Here is a 22,859-nt window from a genome sequence, read left to right as displayed (position 1 = left end):
AAAATAATATCACTTCAGCATAATTTAATCTGCTTATCAGTTACTATGCTTGAAAGAAAAGCTTCCACAGTTACACATCTAAAAAAACACATTCACCTGTCTTGTATTTTCTGCCTTTAATTTAAGACTTAAGTTTTGCAGTAACTCATGAAGCCACAGAGGATCGCTCACAAGACTGAGCCCTCTCCCAGCGCGCTGCCCACGTAACTTCACTGCATGCTACCGAGAGCTTTATGATTGCAGCTGAATGAAATTTGTCCTCTATGAGAAAGACTCAGTGCAGACCTCAGCCCGGGATCCCAAGAGAGCCGCTACATTCCCTCTCTACCAGGCAGAACAACAACTGATCTGTACAGTTGCAAGTACCTTGGCTTTGCTTCTGCCCTCCCACCACTCTCCCTCGTCGCTACGCACAGCCACACTAAGGCATGGAAGCATCCCAGTGCCGCTGTCTCACACCACCCAGGAAAGCTGCCGCTTCTGAGGCAGGCAGGACTCTCTGGGTCAGCAGAGAGAGAACATCAACGTTTGCTTTAATGTACCTTTTTTTGTCACCTCAGAGCCTCCTGTATGACACCTTGTAGTCATTTTAAACGTTTACCCAACTACCATGCATTAAAACAGTGTAGAGGGTGTTCACTGGGTTGTACAAACAACTTTTGCAAAAATCTTTGCAATATTTTAAGATACCGGATATGTTAACAGTCCATAATCCTGCTGTTGTAAATGCATAACCTAATTTAACATTGCAGATGCCTTTATTATCCATGCAAAGAAGGCATAATATTCCTGCTCCTTTTGTTTTGTTATCTGTGGTAATAATTTTAGATTTGTAAAAAAAAAGTATATGTTTGTTTCTGCGAATTGCTTAAACCTAGAAAAAAGAAAAAGGATCATGGTCTACTTTGAAATACACGCACACTCTGAATAAAACTTATTAAATATTTTCTAACTAAATACGCTCATAGAGCAGACAAAGACTGAAGCACTCCATAAAAGATAAAAATATACTTTTTTGTTTGAAGATGGAGGTATCCTGAAATCAAACTTACTGAAACAAAATTATGTCTAATTATCAAAATAATAGACCTAGAATATAAATTAATTTCAACTTGGATATACGTTATCTAGTGAAGCATTTAAATAAGGGATACACTAGAAGACAGGTAGCTGCACTTTCTCAACTCTGCTTGAAATGGTGATACAAATTGATATAATCAAGGTCAGCCACAAGAATCATTTTTAGAAGGCGAGAAGGATGAGGGAAAAGACTGCAAATGAGCAAAATAAACACTCTAGTGTCTTCTTTACAAAACAAGGAAGGCATGTTCAAGCCTTTTACTCAGTAAACCTTCCCCTTTGAGGAGTGCCAATCAAAACAATGAAGCTTCTTGAGGAAAATGGCAATGCCAGTCATGCTGGTTCTGTCAGGAACTAAGGGGTAAGAGGAAGCTTTTGGCATCCTGAAGCAGCCAGGTCACAGTGCACTGGATCCAAAGAGCTGCAAAGTCAAGGGGATTCTCTCTGCTGATTGCAACGGGCCCTAGCTCAGCCCCTTACCCTTATACCTCTTTAACTATGCCACTCGTAATGCTGTCATCATGAGCTTAAGGATGTGACTGGGAAGGAGAGCAGAAATGTCTTTGAAGTCATGAAATATATCCAAGATCCTGGATACCTGCCATTTTAAAACACTGAGCTGAACACACTCAGCCTTAGCAGCAGGGTAACGGTCTGAAAGCAAGGAGCAAACAGACAGAGAAAATAAATCACTGTGGATGCATCCTCCCTGCCTAATGCTCCCTGATTCCAGGCACTTTGGGTGCACTGGAGCCGTACCCCCATAAATAGCCAGTCAGGCAGACCTCACACTTGCAGCCACACTGGAGCCTGCCCATCGCGTCGCTGTCCCTGAGACCCATTAGAAACCAGCTCCAGGCCCAGGGGCTGGTGCTTGGGGCTGCACACATCTGCAGAAGGGAAAACATCTGGGCTTAGCTACAAGGGGCCAGGGAGGCCAGGCAGGCAGAGGGATTACTCCCGGGAGCAGGGTACTGCCGACAAAGCCGCAGCCGTTTTCCCCAGAGCAGGGTTGATGTCGTGCCCGTTCTCTCCTATAGTGAACTGACTGAAAATACTAAAAAGTCTTTGCAATCCTATTGGTCCTGCCAAAGGAGCTTGACTGGCAGGACAATGCACCTTTGTTCTCAATTAAAAACATTATTTGGGCTCAGTAATTATTTAAAAGACAAGAGGAATATGATTTTGTGATTATAACCACAATTTGTCAATTGAAGCAAATGTTTTAAACTATTAAGTTTTCTTAGAGAAAGAAGAGAGACAGAGTAATAACTAGCACTACTATGACTACATGTAGCCTTCATCCAGTCAGGGCAATTTTACTTGTATTCTGAAATCACTATAGCGTAATCACAAACCAAAATCATAATTGTAGTGAAAAACCACATACAACATGCTGATATGGAGGATTTCATTAGCACATTACATTACTAGGTACTGCGAGTAGTCTGCCTGCTATGTTCTCTTTTCTGTAAGAATACACAGCAATCGTGGCTATTCTAATACAGAAAAATGGGAAGCAGAGCAAGATAGAAATTGAGAGAACTTGTGTTAAATTGGATTTTCTTGTCTCCTCCTGTAGTTTTTATCACCCAGATGACAAAACATTATCATTTGCGGTTTATACCAAAAGTTAACATTTGCCCATCATTTTCTATTTTCTCTAAACCACAAAGGTTGGAGCCTGTTATGCACTCCCCTTATCTTACTCTGTTACTTTAGAATCTAAGAGCACACTATGCACATTAATCTTTCATGGCAGACTTCACTGAAGTTCTGCCAAAATTCAATAATTATGTTCCATCCAATGCAGCAATTTATTTATCTCATTGCTGGAATTTAGAACATATAGAACAAAGTGCTTAGTTTATATGAATGAAATTCTTGCTTAAAAAGCCCCCACAAGACAAAATAAAACAGCCCTGTATCATTTCTAAAGTTTTAAAACATACAGTAGACTATATTGAGGAATAAAGCTATTTTTAAGAGACTTCATGTTTTCTTGATAAACTGAAAGTGTTCTACAATGTTTAGGTTTTGGTTTGTTTGGGGTTTTTTTCTTATAAGTATTTCATAAATAGGTTTGTAACTTTTATTCAAATGAATAACAATATATACCACTTAGACTGCACTACTAAAACATGAAATATTAACATCTAATGGCCATTAAAAATGCCAATTACAAAGCAAGAATTTGTATTTTAAATGGAGAATAAATTGGTTTACTGCACTGAAATGGGTAACTAGGAGTTCAACTGTTCTATGGAGTAAAATCTAAGATACAAAATTACAAGAAAGTTAAGCTTTATAATTGCACTCTTTCATTATATGTTTGCAAACAAATAGAAAACATAAAGCCCTCCAAGTAGGAAGATTAGAGACACATTATTCCTGAGGGCTGTTAAAAATAAAAATGGCATAATCCTTCACTTTTTGTAGTCTCAGGAAAAGTAACTAACCAGTTATTTACTGACCTAACTATAAAGAAGAAACATTAATCTACCAGTTTGGGATTTAAAAACAGTATCTATACATTTTAACCTTTACATTTATGAATACAGAATGCTGGTTTGTCTGGTGGAAACATGACTTCTTTGAGTGTTCATCCAGACTATAGATTTCTTGATGAAGAAAAATGTTAATTTAGTGTCTGCAATCCAAAGCCAAATGTACAAGTTTTTAAGTAAAACCCTCTCTTACTTCGCGTATTAGATTTTACACTTGAGGCGTGCTATCAGACAAAATTTGACTGTGGATTCAGAAACGGCTTACAAAGTTTTTGGAGCATAACTTGCTGTGATTTATAATACAAACCTTCACCAACACAAACAGAAATGAAAACCTCTAGAAGTAGTGCACTAGCATGTGTTCATTATTTTACGGTAAATCCTTCTAGGTAAAACTAGGAATATCACAGTAAAACATTTTCAGGTTAGTTTTGCATTAATTAGATATGTATATGCATATTTTAAATTAACTGTACTTAATTTAGTAACTCAGGAGAAATTACTTCCACGCAGCAGTAAATAAATTCCATAATGATTTGCGAAAATTCTACTATCATCACATTTATTTTTGCACCCGGTATGGTCATTTTCTGGGAATGCTTTACATTAAAATAGGATTCAAGTGTGATGTATTTTTCCCTGTTGTAAAACTTTTTAAAAATCCCCGAAAAATGCAATTAAGTCCTATCCATTTTATTTTACCTATGTTCTCCATCTATTTTTTCCAACATGTTAATCTTGTCTGCCTTCTTTCACTGTAAATACAATGTGTTATAGTTAAACTCGTAGGAGACTTTCGAGTATTGTAACTCAGTTGCCTGCAATGTAACAATGAACAAACTCTCCCAGGCAAGTTATGTGAAAGCACAGATACTGAAGAGTTTAGAAAGCTTGAGTTTTTCCCCAATCTAGCTATGCCTTGCACTATGCAATAAAGGAAACACATGCATGTACACACACACACAAACACCTTACAGAAAATGTACGGTTTAACAGAAGAAAGACGATACCTGTAAAGCCCATTTTAGCAGCAGGAACTGCTGCAAAAGGGATCAGGGCTGAGGGGGGAGCAGGGGGCAGGGGAAGGCGTGAAAAGGCTGTTCCGCATCGATATTGCTGCTGAAGTATGGTATTGCTCAGAAGTAAACAACACGTATAGGAATGAACAAGCAACTCCTCAGCTGCAGCCACAAGTGCTGTTATGTAAAATAAAAATACCTAACAAAAATGCTGCCTCACGCATTTTGTCTTTACATTGAACGCACATGGAAAAGATGCTGGGGTAGAATATACACAGCATGTAATAAGAGGTCCTTAATTTCCAATCACTGGGTTGCTTTGTTAAACACAGATTAAATTCACAAAATGTTTAAGTGTACAATAATAATGTATTCACTTACAGTGCCAGACTTGTTTATATAATATCGGCGAAGAATAATCACTCATTTATTGTGCTGCTGATCTCCACAAATTTTGAAACTCTGAGCACACTTGAAATGTGAACTTTCACAGTTCCTTATTAATGTTTAGACTAACTCCCTTTCCCCCTTTCTAACAACAAAGGACAATCCAGCTCCTGCTCCCTGTCTCACAGATTAGACCCATACACATATTTCAAGGAATCGGGATAAATCCAAAGGCACATCTGAGATTTTCCTTGCAAATTTCCCCCCAATGGATCTAGGCATGGATTTTTTAAATAGTTATACCAAAAAGCTTCAATCGCACAATTCAAACAAAGAAACTTCTCAAAAATGTCATTACTTACTGTTCACTGAGCATAATTTACTGAGATTTAAAGTTTAAATATTCATCTGCTTTACATCCACAAGTGTTTTAAGCAACCCCTAATACTGTATCATGCTTAAATGTGACAATTAGGGCTGCTGTTGAAAAATACAACGGTACCCAGGATCCTCATTATGCCTTAGCTCCCTGTAGCCTGGTTTTTGGAGGTGCGTAAACTGCGGAAATTTAGAATGATAATAGCAACAATTTGGTACACGAGGAAAAAACAGACCCTCCCCCCCGAATGCTTCAGATATACTGTATAAAGTCATTTTGACATGCCTACACAACTGGTTGTGGCAGCTTTCAGACATGATTCCTAATCACAAAAAAATGCTTCAGGTTCTTTTAGAGAAAGCTTGCCTTGGGAAGTTGATTTTGGCCAAGTGCCAAAATCATGTGCAAAAGGGGCCCTCATTACCAATTCATGGCAGCCTTCAGCGCTGACAAAAAATGTGACCCAACAGGCTAAAGCAACAACTAAAATTAAAAAGTATGAGACAAAGACAACTTACTTAATATTCCTTCCATCGCCACGTTAAACTTTTCCGTAATTAAACCCTTGTTAGTTCAAAGCAGTTTTCAACTACTTTTAAATGATTGCACAGGCAGGCTGCAACAGTGGAAAGCTTTCCCTGTGAATCCTCCCTAGCCCCTCCACTTTTAACAGCGTTTGGGTCCGACAGCAGAACTTTCTGCTGGGCGACTCTGCAAGAAACCCCTCTCCAACAAGCAGTGAGGCGCCCGCACGTAGTGCAGAGAAAACTAAGCAGATCAGTACGAGATTTTGCAAGCATGAAAGGCATAGGAGGAGTGAGGAGGAGGGAGGAGAGAAAGAGCTCGGTACGCAGGAGCAGCTATTTCCTAAACTTTCTAAAAAGCTTATCAAGATGGGCATGCAAACATTAAGCAATCGCAATTAACAGTGCTCGCTGCACCCCTATCCCATAAAAGCAGATTTGATACACGGCCTTACCTAGATGTCGTCTGGCTTTTCTGTGGATCAAAAAGTTTCCTGCCTAAGCACAGAGATATTCTTTCACAAACCATAAAGGCCCCTTTTATTAATCCAGCACTGTAACAGCCTGCTTTCTACATCACGTTGAGAGCAGGATGCGTCAGCTTTCGAGAGAAAAACAGTCTTAATTCACAATTAGTGGCAGATTCTATAATAGACTATTTATCTTAAAGAGTGAAAAGGCATTTTTTAAAAAGCAAAGAGGGTGCGGTCAGATGTTAGGCTATCCCTGAGAAAAGGGGCCTAGGCTGCACTAGTACCTAAATACTAGCAGAAGCTTACTGGGAAGGGAGCCAATGGAATGACTTTGTTTGACCCAGCTGCCAATCTCTCCTGAAGCACTGCGCCAGACTAAACACTGACACTATTTTAACTCAAATCAGGCTACAGCAGCTGTTTGCTTTCCGGCTCTCAGCTATGCACCATGGCCATGATGACTCTGCACAGCACATATGATAGAGCAGGGGCACTTCTGCTAAAATATGTTCCATGTTTGGACTGGTGGTATAGAAGTGGGGGCTGGGGTAGCTGCTGTTTTGGGGCTTGCTTTCTTCCTTCTCTTTCTCTCGTTTGGTTTTTTATTTTTTTTTTTTTTAAATGTCTCTTCCTCTGTTTTCCACAAAGTGAAATAAAAATGAGATTTGAGGCTCACAAAAAATTCAGCACTGCAAGTCAGGTGAAAGGAGAGAAGTTACTGCTTGGGACTGACAAGAACCAGAATACATTGTAAAGGTGTGCATGTGCATGCACGACTCCAAAATCCATCTGCAACCTGAAATTACTTATTTTCCTTTTGCTAGTTGTTCTAAAATTGTTCAGCATAAAAATAATCAACAGATTCTCCCTCTCATTTTTAACTGTAAAATGGAAGTGTGTGCATACATATGTAAGAAAGCAGGCATTACTTGTATGCATACATGCACACATTTACATATGTATCCAGATTCTGATCCAAATTACAGCGGTGCAAATTGCACTGTAAGCAGTGAAGTTATTACAGGTTAAAACGGAGGGTGGAATTTGATAGCCAATTTACATATGAAAGTGCACAAGACTGCAAAAATACGTAAGAATTATTAGTAATAGGCATATAGCATGGAGGTTGGCATGTCTTTTCCAATTCAAAAAGAAGTCAAAGAAGAGTTGCAGCAACAGAAACAAAGCACATACATGTTAAAATCCAAGGAGGCTTCTGAAGTGCTGGGCATGCAGCATAGTCCAACACTGCACCTACAGTTTTGCAGCATTTACACCTAAACTCAGCAACAGTACTTAAGCCAAAACTTTGTATCCTCTCCTCCTGCCACAGAGGGTTGCTGGCTATTCAGAAAAACTGCATGTCATGATAGCTCCCTTCTTCAGAAAAAAAATCAGAATACCTTTACCTAGAACCAAAATGCAGAAAGAAGGAACCCAACCCTTTTTATTTAATATAAAAGTGTGTGACTTATCTTGATACAGAGCAAAGGACAAGGGGAAGGTCTGTCTCCCGACATCTGAATGCCTTCATTAAGCACTGCTGGGTATTTCAAATTCAATACGTATACTCAAGAGAGATAAGGGGGAGAAAAACCCCAAGCAAATAAACAGAAATGGGAAACAAAATAAAACAAAACAAAACAATCAAAACCATGAAAGCTGAACTTGTTGCTCTGGTTTAGGCTGTTGTGCAGTGACTGATTTCCATGAGCTGTTCAACCGCCTGCTACCAGAAACCAGTGGAAGTCATTGATATCTCACAAGCTCAAATCTCGCTAACTACCTGCCTCTTAACTGGTCCTCAAGTGTATTGACAGTTTAAAAAAAGATCCTTGAAAAGATCTTAAATAATCCACCATAAAATGAATAAGGATTACAAATGAAATGAGTAGTGGCTAGCACAAAAAATTCCCAATGTTCCAATCTAACATAAGAACTGAAACAGAAGAGTTGTTTGTATCTGAAGCACCAAGAGAGAATGTGCAATTACATTTACACTAAGAAGGAAGTTGCAAGAAAGGCAGTTACCTACACCTGAGAAATTGGCGATCTTAAAATGGCAGACAAGTGAGACAAAGCCAACGGTTTTTACAGTCCCTCTCCTCTCTCTCTAAGGAGAGCATTTATCATGACATGAATTTGCAGGCCCCCTAAAGGAAGTGTGATGGCTCAGCCCTGTGAATTCACACCTTGTGTTGCACCAGACAAGAGAGGCAATACTGCAGCAATAGGTCTATAAAGGCATCAACAACACTGAACTTAGCATGGCTGGAAAAGAACAGAAGTGCAAGATAAGAAACAAAGTATAGGCTGGAGTGAAGCTTTGCCAGCTCCTTGAGGCAGAAAGAAAGTAATATGGCCAAATCAACAGGCAAGGAATTTAGTAAAAAAATTTGAGAATGACAGGAAGGGAATGATGCTGTTTTCAGTAAAGCCAGCAAGGAACTTATCCAAGACAAGACAAGATGAAGATGCAGATAAACCATGGCGGATAGGCACTTAAAACACTGATGTAAAAAAGACAAGACTATACACTTAAAGGTGGAACACAAAGGCTTTTCAATCAAGCACAGTATAACTAGCAGAAAGCTCATTCAACCTTCTCTTTCTTGGAAAGCTAACTGGAAATTTATTCCTGTTTTGGTGTCTGAGAGTCGGTCTTCTTAGCATCATCATTCTGATTTTTAAGTTAAATACTCTTGTCGTAATTGCTCCAAGGCGGCTGCAGAAGAGGGAGGTGGTACCTGGCATTTCTTTCACTTTCAAGCAAACTTTTGTCTGCCTTGGTCAATGCATGAAGAAACAGGGAAGCACTGGAATAGGTAACCAGTAGAGCTTTGCTGATGAATACAAATCTCTTTCCTTCTAGGAGACTGTTTAGAATTCTTATCATCTTATAAATGAAGCATTAGCACAGCTAAGCATATTTGCACTTCCTGTTGTAGAAAATCTCTGGTTGCTCCTAAAAGGGTTCTCTGTTAGAAGTAACACATTCATTATTTTTTCCTTGACTTTGAGGTTAGGGAGCTGAGTGTGCATGTGATTGCACTGTGTACACCTATGCCATCAAAAATCTCTTAAAATCACTGGCCAGTATTGATCAAATTTAAGACCAGAGGTTTCAGGCGTACTTTTGAGAAACTCAGTAAATTGAGATCTCCATCCCATATTAAATATAGGTCAAATGAATAGAGAGAAATTTTGTTGGCATCCCCATGAGCAAATATGGAAAATCTGTCGAAGAAAAAGACCTTGGAACTGCTTTATTACTTCACATTAAAACTTCCATCAGATCCCCACACAAAATTCAGTTAACCTCAAGAAATTAATCCATAGGACAGCAGGCTTCACTGGTCATGAGCTGTCTTTGTTTTGCTGCATCTTCATGAAAGCATGCTAGACATACCATCCAAAGGCATTTTTTGTTTGTGCGGTTTGGTTTTTAGTTTCAACTATTCAATGAGAGTGACTTCCTTCTGCCCTAATTTCTTCTATGTTTAGTGCCATAATTTTGGCCCAGTACATTTTGACTTCACTTCAAGTCAATTCTAAAGCTCTAACTGATTTCAAAGGAATAAGAATTTTATCCTTTTCATTCCCAACCCATAGGCATACTGCCAGAGGGTCCCAGAAAAAGGTGAATGTAAAGCACTGTGCAGCTAGCACTGTGAAGTGATAAATAACTTTCAGCTTCCACTTGTGCATCAGCCACTTCTGGAAGCGACGATGGCCGAAACTATGACATAATATTGCAAGCCATATATGCGACTCTGGCACTGGAGACTGAGCTCCTACAGTGCTGTCCATTTGTTCACCTACTGGGGATTGTACTATCTGAACTTCCAGTACCTATCGATCACTGTTAGGCTGAAAGGTTTTCACCAGGAAGAATGGTGAAGCTGGAAGCTTTTCACCAGTAAGAATCACTGGGGGCAAGAGGGAAAAAATAAATTAAACATGGAACAAAAATTGCATTTTAGTATTTCAAATTCATTAGGGGAGCAAGTTAGATTTCGGAAACCAAAGATGACTTCAAACAACTTTATTTCCTTACCTACTCCATTAGTACATTGCACACCACTGATTTTATTAATATGTTTAATTTATAATATGCTGATTTTAAGCTGAAGACAATAGTGAAATATGGGGGAGGGAGGGGAGAAAGGAAAAAAACCCCAAACAGGTCAAACTGCTCCCCCAACCAGGAATACATGCTATACTTTCTATTAAAAAGTGAGAAACAAATAAATTCAAGAGACAGTCACCTACTCATGGTGAAATGGAACCCAGATGCTAACAGCTGAGAAGAAACTTGCCTCAGAAACTTGGTTACATAAATATCTTTTATGAAGGATTTTCATAATCCTCTCATTAAGCCAGTACCCATCACACCACTACCAAGAGTAGTGATTAGACTTTTCTGTTCCATTTGGTTAGGAAAATCTGGTATTGCCATAGTCCGTAGACCTATTTTAAACAAGAGCATAGAACATGGCAGCAACTTTTGTAGCTATGGAATTAGTTTAATTCAGACTCTAAAATTAGTCTTACACAATCTCATCATCTCCAGATGCTCCTTTATACTCATAAATCCACTAAAATGTTTATATTGTCCTATGCAAAGGGGTGAATGCCTGCTGTGCATTGTTGCTCCGGGGCAGCAATAACTTACTATGTCTTTTCTGCAGCAAGTCGCAGCAGTTTTTTTGAAGTACGATCTATAGACATTTGCTCTTTCCATCACACCTCCCACATTTCCACAAGCCACAACATATTTATGCTTCAAGACATCTTCTGGAACAAATCAGTTTTAGTTTTGAATTAAAATACAGCATGACATGAGACAGATATAGCTGGGGTTTCTCCTAAGAATAAATTCGTGTGCTTTTAGAACAGAGACCAAGCAAACATCAAGCTTGCATATATGCCTTACTTCCAAACCAAGGAAATAGCTACCATATGTATTAAAAAGTCACTATCAAACATAATTAGATTAGATATAACACAACTGGGCCCCCAAAGACCACCATCCAATCTTACTTATTCCATCTTTGGGACCAATTATCGCATTATTATACTGAGTAGTGTTAAGGATCCATCAAGGAAGAGGATCCTATTGTGTTGCCAAAAAAAAAGGCAGGTCTTGCTTCAAATATCACTCTATTTTGTCAATCAAATTCAGCCTTGGTGCATAAGATCCCTTCCCTGAGCTCATACACAAGGTTAGCGTTCTTCTCCCACCACCATAATCTCTTTTGTAGTTCTGATTACTGAAGAAGGAAGACATTCCATTTTTTCCTCTGTGGGTAAATATCTTCTATGGCTTTATTTTCTATTATTTTATTCAACAAGAGGTTAATGAGGATAAGGAAACTAAAAACAAACCAACCAAGAAAAAGAAAACAAGGAGGAAAATTGTTGCTAGTGCACCCCTCCAAGCATTAGGCAAGCATTAGCAACTTTTTCATACTTATCACTGAATATAAAAATAAGATAGACAGAAAACAAATTCTATTTATATTATTGTGTACTACTGAGATGCTAGCAAGTCTAGCAAAGAGATACAGCAGTTCAAGGTGACCAGAAATCAGGATTCTTGGTGTTTATTTCTGACCCTGTTCCTAGCTCAATGGGTAACCTTGTGTATACAACTTAACCTCCTCTGTCCCAGATTTCAGCTGATATAAATTCACAGGGCTCATGTCAAAGGACCTGCACAGTCAAGCATTTTGGTCCCCTACATCCTAGTTTCTCTAAACGTGCAGCAGATAATAATCCTATTAATTTTTAAGTAATTAATAATATATTAATATGAATACTATTAATTCTTGCTAAATTGAGATCCACCTTTGCAGCAATGGTGGAAGAATCAAAGGAATCATTTCATCATAAATTAATGTAAACCGAACTACAATTTCTGATTGCCTGTAATGTTCATCTACAGTAGAAATAAATATTAAGCAAGTCTCTATTGAATATCCAGAATAAATTTGTGGTTGGTTTAAGTGCTGTTTTTATGTAAATTGGAGAGACAGAAGATCAGATTCAGTTTTTCACTGCATGTTTCACAAAGATAGTCTTAAGCACTAATGTCTAGAGTTTTAAACTACCTGCTTCACTGCAAAGCTTAAATAACCAATCACTCTGCCAATGCATATGCCTTTAAGTCAGTGCTGTGTTGACTTTTTAAATATTTTCACTTTTTAATATAAACTTTTCAGACAAAAATTTCTCTTAGAGAACAAGGACCCTACACAACCAAAATGGATAGAAGTTACCACTTTCTGTTTTTTCAGTCTCACCTGCTTAAGTACAGCTGACACAGCAGATATGCATGCATTACTCTTGTCTGGGGGATAGCCTGTTTACCAACCTTTTAATGACTTACAGTTGAAATCACCTCATTTAGGAATCATGATGGTATAAACTATTAATGTCAAGCAGAAGAGCCTTACAGCTACACTAGGAGACTAAAAATCTGTGCCTTGGGGGTTTTTCTTAAAGCTTTGGAGAGGGAAAAAGGAGGCAGTGGGATTTGCATACATTGGTGATTTTAAAGTCCTGCTCAGCAGCATTTTCCATTGCTATGCACTTAGACACAACCAAAACTGAACCTGGCAATATGGCTGAAACTCTTCAGACCTTTGTGTGTTCTACACCAGGACATAGAAATAGTTGGGTTTCCAACCTATTACACCTGAAGGTTTGGAAATTAAAGCCTTTATTTGCGTATTATAAATCCACCTATAAATTGCCTGTAGACAAAACGTAGCATGCAACTGAACTAACATACGTGTTACAATTATCGCATTCCTCATGCAAAACTGGCTGTGTAGAGCTTTCTCCTTTCAAACCCAATACAAGACACAAAAAGAACATCTTTAGGATCCTTTGTTCTTTGCCAATCAAACAACTAAGAAACAATAGATAATGAAGCTTAATTATTATATTCTATTATTGCACATCTATGAAGGCTCAAGAGAAAAGACCATGAGCTACAGACTCTTGACCATGTTAGGTAAGAAATTGTAACATTACATGGTTTTGTTTAGGGGTCTGTGATACTGCAGAATAAATTTTGCAAGAACACCATGTGTTGTTTTTTTTATTTTATCAGAACAACCACAAAAATTACTGTGTTAATGTCCTATGTTTGTTAGAAAATGGACTTAACAAATCTTGTCATACTGTTTTGATATTCTAAATTTTCATAACTGCCACTATTTGTCAATGAAAGTTCCATGAAATACACTACATAGTCTTCCACAGACTAAATTAAGTAGGCCCTATCTAATATCTTTCCTTTATTCATACAAATGTTAACCTCTGCATAGAGACTACCTGTTTGATAAAACAGCTTCTTATGTCTAAAACCAGATTTTATTCCTCTCCCAGCTGCATTTTATTAGATATTTTAGATAGCATTTTGCTGTCACTGGAGAAGTTTCAAGTTTAATCTAAGGAAACTTCTGCATCCCAGCTGAAGAAGTAGCAGCTATGAAAAGTAATTTACAGTTAGTCACACCATCATGAGTTGGTTTACATTTATATTATATGAAGTTAAATTACCACTCCAACATGAAACCCAGAAAACTGGAATTCACTTATGGAGAAGGCCTTGCAAAGCTGAACCCTTTTTCAAGTTGCATGGTCTGTCACATCTGCTTAATACATACAGTTTTCATTAGTATTAGAGAGCTGTATCAAGCACTGATGGGGAACACATGTTTATTACCTTAGTCTCATGAGTAATCAAGTCTCATGAACAATCAAACATACAGTTTTTGTTTATTACTTTATGCACGTTTGTAATGTAGAATCTTTGTATGTAATGATCCCTATAACATCACAATATTTAAGGAGCAAATATTTGAGGAATGGGTTCAACAAACTTCTCAAACGTTCATTGTGTTCTCTAAAAAACTCCAAGAGTAAGAAGAGAAGATAGACAGCAGACTATGATCAGTTTGAATTCACCTGCACTCAACTTGATGCTGAAAATGTGGCACCTCCAGGTGCATATGGTTTCTACATATGCTTAGCATATTTAGCAAACACTACTTCAAAACAAGTCCATGCAAGGAGCTGCATAGGAAGCTGACTCATTCTTTCCAGTTAAATAGTGTTTTAAAAGCATTAAGTATCCAGTGCTCAACTGACTGAGCAGTGGAAAGAACATAGTCAGGGAGAGGACAAAGAAAAAGAAGGAAACAAATCTGTTTTCTGGGCTTCAAAAATAAGAATATTAATGTTTTCATAGCTTTTGGAGGGACTATTTGAGTCCATTTAGTTTGGACATGAAGAAGCTGAAACGAAAAGGAGTAATACCTGGTCTTTCATCATTTGATGTGAAAGACTAGCAAGCTGCTACCAAAGGCCAGCTCAGTGCTCATGGGCAAAAGGACCTAAATCAAAGTGGTGAAGTAGAATGAAAATGATGAGCAAGAACTGTGTGCACATTAAAAATAATACCAAGAAAATATGGAAGGACAAACAGAAGGTGGCGGGTTAGAAGGAATAAAAAGAAAAGAAAGGGACCTTTTTTCCTTGCTCATCAAGCCTGTAACCATGAGGCAAGAACAAACAGAAACTTCAGTTCTTTGCTACTTCAAGTTCCATTGTTGGACAGAACTAATGATCTCACAGGATATTCAGCCCTAGAAAGAAATCAATTTGGAAAATCATAGAAAAGCTTTTCTAGTAAAAGGAACCTGCCAACTGATAGCAGCAGTTGGAGATTCACAGATTTTGTTGAAATTGGGAATTTCTCTTAGCAATAATACCTGAGGATGCACCAGCACACAGAAGCTTTTAGTATTCCTATAAGAAAGTGACCTCAAATGTAGCATAAAAAAAAAGTTTTTGAGTACAAATTCTGTTTCTCTGTACTTACACTGCACTAGCACAAATACTATGTGCTAGTTCAGCCTGGAGAAGAAAAGGCTCTGGGAAACCTTAGAGCAGCTTCCAGTGCCTAAAGAGGCCTACAAGAAATCTGGAGAGGGACTTTTCACAAGGGCATGTAGTGATAGGACAAGGGGGAATGGTTCTAAACTAAGTTTAGATCAGATATTAGGAAGAAATTCTTTACTGTGAGGGTTGTAAGACACTGGAACAAGTTGCTCCGAGAAGCTGTGGATGTCCCATCCCTGCAAGTGTTCAAGGCTGGGCTGGTCAGGGCTTTGAGCAACGTGGTCTAGTGGAAGGTGTCCCTGCCCGTGGCAGGGGAGTTGGAACTGAATGATCTTCAGGCCCTTTCCAACCCAAACCATTCTATGATTTTATATAAAGCTTTAAGTGTAAAAAGATTGCCTGCTGTGCTGTACAAATTTTTTTTAAAAACTCTATTGAATGCAGAAAAATATAATAAATTACTCATCACAAGCTTAATAATTCAAATATTAGCAAAAATGGACAAAATTATAAACTGTGGATTTCTGTTTTGAATCTATGTTAAGTTGAAATATGTTCCTTTAAATCAATTAAGTTTACCTTAGAGATGTAATAGAATTGTAGGATATATGAGAATCTAGCACTGTGTAGAAATCACTCTACCTTTTAGAGAAACGCATCCGATACTCTGCTAGAGTGGATTTCCATGACAATGAGGCTATGAATTTTTATACCAGCTGGAGATCAGCTTCCATACATCTTTCTGCAGGACAAGCGACATGCACTAGTTTTGGATTCTAGTTATGCAGAAACGGTAAAAAACAAACAATTTGGTTTTGGTTGGTTTTGTTTTTTCTTTATTTTTCATGAAATATTTTCTTCTAATTAAGCTGTAATTTTGGAGGAAAACATCATGGGTGTGTGTATTTAAAAATTCATTATCTCACTGCAGAAAAGAAACAACACATGCTGAATCTTGTACTATAATTTGGGGCATGAGAGAAAAGTGCCCAAAATATTTGCCTAGCATCAGAAGCGGAGAGCCTGTGATTCCAAATATTATATAAAAGGGAAGGAACCAAAAATAGTAACATACTGCTAATGTTCTTGTACAGAAAACAAAACACTGCAAGAAAAAATGATGTTGGTTAGCCATACCTTAATTAGTAAGCCATGCTTTATAACAAATGTAATAAGAAAGTTTTGGTTTTTTTTCCAAAAGGAGTTAAGCAACAAAGCTATTTATGCAGTTTTCTCAGCACTCACCATAGGGCTAAAGAGCCTGCAATTTTCAAGGTGATTTGCAATTTCCATTAATTTGTTGAAGGTTTTGTAGCTCAATAATGAGACACTTTCATCAGTTATTAGTGAATCAGAGCTGTTTGCAGCTTTAATTCAAACACAGTAAATACAAATGCAAATGCACACATGATTTTCTATTATAATTTCTAGAGGGTGAAAGAAGGCAAATGATCTTCAGGAGAATGGGGATGTTTATCATTATTTGCCTAAAATTGGTTAACAGCCCCATATTGCTGGAAGCGAACTGAGAGTTGTTGATGAATGCCAATATTTGGGTTGTGAGGAACTGCAAATGGTCATTTGGCACTGGGGTATTGGCTTTACCTCCCTCAAAAGTGAAAACCTTAAGGTTTTGTCTTCCTTAAAAGACACAAATGTGGGGCTGTCACAAAGATATGGTTTTATTTATTGATGAGTTTCCTGATTCAAGGGAAAATTCCTTGAAGTTTAAGATCCACGTTAATTCTGGCCTCTTAGATTCAGGGTCTTAAAATCCTTGCCCAAATCTATAGACTACATCTATACTGTGAAGTTCTGGTAAAAGGGATTAAATGAGAGATTAAAAGGGAAGATTCACCTGCATATTAAGATTCCTGAAAATGGAAGTAGACTCTCAGGATAATTCACAAGTAAACTATAGAGAGATAGTTCACTAACTCAAGATAGTTCACTTGAACTGAGAGTCAAGTTCACAAGACTCTCAGGCTAGTTCAACAGCTAACACCTATTAAAGCTGACGTAAAAATCAATGCCAACAAAATTTGATGTCACCAAAATCCCATTCTCCTAAAGCAAAGCACCTTTCAAAGCATCTTTGAGCATCTACCTTCACCAATCTGGTCCAGAGAGCAATAAGCTAAATTTCTGTCAATTAGCAAGTATAGGATATTTCCTCCTTCCAACACAAGCTGTTAATTAAAAACAAGACTAACATTTAAATTAAAGACGGGTAAGACAGAGGTTTTACTCAGTAGCCACTTGATGGCAGCGTCATGTATAAAAAGATTAGACTGTGAAGTTAAAACTTTAAGAAAAACCTTCAATAATAGTAAAAATCCAATCCAAATGACACCTTGATTACTGCAGAATATTATCCTCCTAATAGAACTCTTTTTAATGATATTTTGAAGGTCATCAACTAAATCAATAAGTAAACCCATACCAATCATGAATTTTAAACTTAAAAAATGTTGCTATAAAGGTTATTCCTGTAAAATCAATACATGAAACATTTTAAATATCTGTTATGAATTTGATATTCATTCTAGCATGTAACCCTCCCATGACAACTCATGGTTAATTTCTCTAAGAAGAAACAAACTAGAGGAATTCCACGAGGATTTAGTAAAAAAGAGTTTATGGACACTGATTTAATAAAAGTGTATGATGCTGGTGTTACCAGCACAATACCCTTTCTATAGCAAAACTATGAAAGTGGTTTATATTTCCTGCCAGCAGGATGATCCACCTTCTCTGGTCATCAAACACAGCCAAATAAACTTTCGAGGAGGGAAAGTAGTTCATAGAAGAATGCAGGTCAAGTTCAAAAGTCTTTCTTTTCCTCTCTTGACTTACTCATCTGTTTGCACTTCAGCCTGGAGTTCAAATCCAGACTGTTATAGCTGAACAATCAAAAGCACTAGATCCCTGTGCTGAAAGTGAACAACAAATTAGAACCTGGCCTTTGCCTCCCAAGATGTCCAAATATGATTCTAACCCAACTTCAGACATTTTCACACTGGTTTGAAAAACAGATCATCCCCAACATGTGATGACTGCTCAGTATATTAAGAGCATTGATCAATATCAATAACATGTTGCAGTAATGTAACTGCAAAGACAGCTCTATGAGGGTCATATTCTATCCTTGATTCTCCAGAAAACATTGGTTTGCAGTACCGAACATGTATGTAGTGAAGAGAACTCTGTCATTCCAGACTTTTAACAGCTAGGCTAAGACTAAAATCTGTCATTCTCTTGATCTATAACCAGAACTTCCATTGCTACCAATGCTTATTCAACATACTGGGTGAAACGGGAAGAAATCCTTCAACTGGTAAAACAAACAAAAGAAATCAATGTTCATAGATATCTTTTTCAGTTACAGAAACACTAGAAAACATCCTGAGCTAATGCAGAATTAATGCCCACAAATTTTTCTTTTTCAATATTTGAGGGAAAAAGGCAACTTAATTCTGAGCACTAGAGGTTTTTCGCCCAAAGCAATTTTTTTCAATCAAGTTCTTAAGCTTTTAGTAATAGGTTTTGTAACAGAAGCTGAAACAGAAAGTCCATTAAATGCAGAATCACAACCAGAAGCAATGTTTTAGTTTCTCATTGCTTTTCTGAGTCACAGAATTCACATGAGAAGTCTCAATGGTTCAACTGTACTTGAGCTTTAAAATTAGATGTCTTAGGAATTTCAAAAAAACTTAAAAAGAAAGTATGTGCTGCCCTTCCTACACCAACCCCACTCTGCATGAAAAGCATCAACATTAAAAAAAAATAATAATTCTCTGATAGTTTTATCAAACAGGATTCAACAATATAAGGATAGCAATACCAAACAGCTCTGGGACCGTTCTTCCAACAGTATCTTGAAAAGAAATTTTTCAGGCTTTATGTAAACCCTAATGTATTTAAGTATGAATTTCTAAACTTTTATTGATGGTTTAGCTCACTCAAATTTATATTTAAGCCATAAACACTAACTGTTTTATTTTATACCTAACAATAAACTATAACTGGGACTGGGGGGCAAATAGGGAGAAAATAAGGGACAAAAAGAAATTACTATAAATCCGATTTCCAAATGTAGCATTACTGTGTTCTTTCCTATACTGAGTGTTGCATAATAGTAGTCTTCATTTTGATATTTAAAAAAAGGATATAAGATTATGTTAGTCTGAAAAAAAGTTATTTCAAGTAAACTTACAGAATAAGAATCACATATGACTGAATTATCATTAGCAGAAATTACTTCTCTTCATACCAAACAAAAAAGCCCTTAGGCTGCAAACTTAGTGATTTGCTCCACAGTATATGTTTTATGTACTACTTTTTTTCTGCTAGATTCCACGAACCAGCTTCTTCTTGAACTACTTCTCAAACAAGAAAGCAGCTGGCAAAGGAGGGTTTTACTTATTTCTTAAGGAGCATCTACCTCAGTATTCATTTTTATAGATCTCCTTTTTCATGGCTACAGGCCAAACTTTGTTAGTTCACTGTTTGCAAAAAACATGCCAAACATTGCAGTAAATGGCAGCTCAATATTTGTAATGAGATTATGTGTTTTTGTGAGGACTGTGAATTTAGAAGCATTTTAAAGAAGGGATTGTAGGTTCTTGCTGCACAGGAGTAACATTCCTGTTAACAGAAGGGAGAGATGCAGAGAGTAAAATGTGCTGGCAGAGCAAAAAGATGCCATGATATACACAGCAACAAGGTGGGAAATGTAAGCAAGGTACAATGACTCAAGGTGAAGATATGCTGGGATGATGAAGAAGCTTATGAATGAGAAGCCTGAGAATTAAGTTGTCCATTTTTACAAAAAAAATTCTTTCCTAAAAATGCCAAAACATCGCATTAAAAGTCTGAGAAAACCTTATTTTAACCTAACCAGTTACCGTTAATCAGAGATTTTTGTGTTTGGAGGTTTTGGTTTGGGGTTTTTTGGTTTTGTTTCCATTTAAATTGAAAATACAATGAGCTTAAAAAATATTTGTTGGTGGACTAAGGATAAGATGCTCACAAATGTTATTTTAGCTTTGGAATTCTACATAGAGGCCCTTCTCCTGGCCTGCTAAGCAGTTAATATTTCATACTTAACCAAACTTTAGATTTCCACATGCAATCGGTTTCACTCTTTTCTAGACAAAATTGATCAAGCAATAACTTCAAATGTTAGATGCCTTTTAGATATTTCTTCTTAATGTTGCTTCTATTTACTTGTTTCTTTTCTTTATCTGGTCTTTAATTTTCTCACTTGGTCAATGTGAATCCCTTAAGAATTAGGTGGGAGATTTTTTTATACAAAAATATAGAAATGTGAACTGCACGTGCAATTTCATAAGAATATGTAAAAATCTCCTGTTTTGCTATTAGTTATCTACTTATTAACACATGCATACAATAATGGGAAAATATTTTTATCTTTACGGGAACAGAATAGGTAAAACCAGAAAATATGATAAAGCAATATTAATGATTTTGTAAATTTCAGATCAACTACATCTTTAACAGATGAGATTAGCCAGACTGCTTGATTCAACTGTTTTTTTCTTTTTAAGTTGATGTAATTTCCAGATTTCCCTTTTTTCTAACTTGAGACAAAGCAGCACAAGCACTGAATTGCATTAAATAAATCATAATATATGCTTAACAAATATGCTTGTTGTTTTTTTCCTACTCGTTAATGACCTCCCCAGACTTCGCTTTTTACTTAGAAGCTGCTGCTCTTGTTCCAGACTGTTCTTTTGCAGTGTATTTCACCATTTGTATCTTCATAAACACTGTGAAGAAAATCTTGTAGTACAGTTGGGATCAGTGACGCTTGGTTTCAAATTGATAACATTCTCTTAATTTCTTTGTGCTATCTGATAAAATGCACATGGAGAGTAAATTTGCTACTCAGGAACAACAAAATATGTTACAGAATAGTGATCTTCTAATACAAATCTGAAACTTGTCTCACATATCTTTGTTGTTCTATCTACAAACAACTTATTGTACCAAAGATCATAACTCATGAGAATTTTTCAAGTAAGTGGACATCTTTCAGTAGGAAAAAAAAAAGTACTTCCCAAGGAATAAAAGTGATATAAATTAATTTTTTTTTTCCCTAAATTTTTTTCCTGCCTCTTATGAGTTTACATAAACACTGACTTCAGGAATAAAGTTGTACTATACTGAGGGTACTGACTGATATCATTGCTTAGTTTATTTGGAAATATACAGGGGAGACAAACTAATTCTTTAATGGGAATAAAGCACAGCAGGATTGGCCCCATATTAACACAAAATAAAGGAAGTGTTTTCTAGAATATAGGACTTGTTTGTTGTTGTTTTGAAATAATTAAATCCTCAGGACTTCCCAAACAGGCTTCCCAAACCTTTCAATTTAAACTCTGATTTAGCAACATACCTTAGTACATACTTTATAGTATGTGATTAGTCCAATTAAGATTGATTAGAAGCTATTTGTAAAATATCTGAACAATATATTAAAACATCCCACTAAACCTGGAAATTATTGCCATTGCTATATTTGTATCAGTCCCTTGTTTAGGTTGCTACACTTTTATTACAAGAAACATTACAACAAGCTTTTACTAAATGACAGATGGAGAAAGAGAAAAATAGAACTTTTGCATTAATTTTAAGCATAAAAACACAAGTGTAAATAAAAGAGTTAAATCTAAAGCGGCCTACAATGAGCAGGAGTTTAAAAGTGCCTTTAGGTGCCTATTCCATTTGTCGGGCTTCTTTTATTTCCAAAGCATGCACTAATGTTCTGTGATGTTTAAACTAGTCTTTAAGTTAGGGAGAAATACACATCCAACCAATTTTCAACATATTAAATTAGTTTAAAAAATAAATTATCTTGGAAAAAACCTTCCATAACAAGACTAATTATCATAATGACTGAATGTCAGTTTCTTAAAGTGTGGGAGGACTTTGGGTTTTTATTTAGTTACTGTTTAATGTTGTCTAGTGTACACAAGATCCCATGTAACACAATAGTCTTGCGTGTCCTAAATTATATTCCTTTTGATATTATATATTTAAAAACTGAATGCAATCCTAACTAGTTTCATACCAAGAAACTATGTATGTCTTTACTTTATAAATAAGCAGACTGTTAAATTCAAAGTGTTAGTAAAATTCTTAGCACACTTTTTTCATATCAATTTATAAAGTTGATAACGTTCAAAGAAATATTGGACCAATCAAATGTTGGCAGCAGGCTAACGGTTATCGCAGCTAAGATGATGTTAACTTCAGAATGACATCAACATTTCTCCTTCCAAAACTGATGATGCTAACCAAAATGTGGAAATTAGACATCCACCTGGGATGGATGGGAAAGTTTAGGTGTGACATTCACAAAGTACGTATTTCAGCAGTGAGAAATTAAAGCTTTCAAGCAGCTGCAGTGTTTCCAAGTGGGAGAAGCTGATAAAAATCACATGAGGTAAAACAGAGATCCCCTTCGGAACATAAAATTTGGCTAAGGATAAAGGGAGACAGAAACTAGATTTTGCTCTGAAAGCAGGGGGAACCTACCAGAGAAA

The sequence above is a fragment of the Strigops habroptila genome, chromosome 2 (assembly GCF_004027225.2).
Source record: "Strigops habroptila isolate Jane chromosome 2, bStrHab1.2.pri, whole genome shotgun sequence".
Lineage (NCBI taxonomy): Eukaryota > Metazoa > Chordata > Aves > Psittaciformes > Psittacidae > Strigops > Strigops habroptila.
This window is presented reverse-complemented; position numbering follows the sequence as displayed.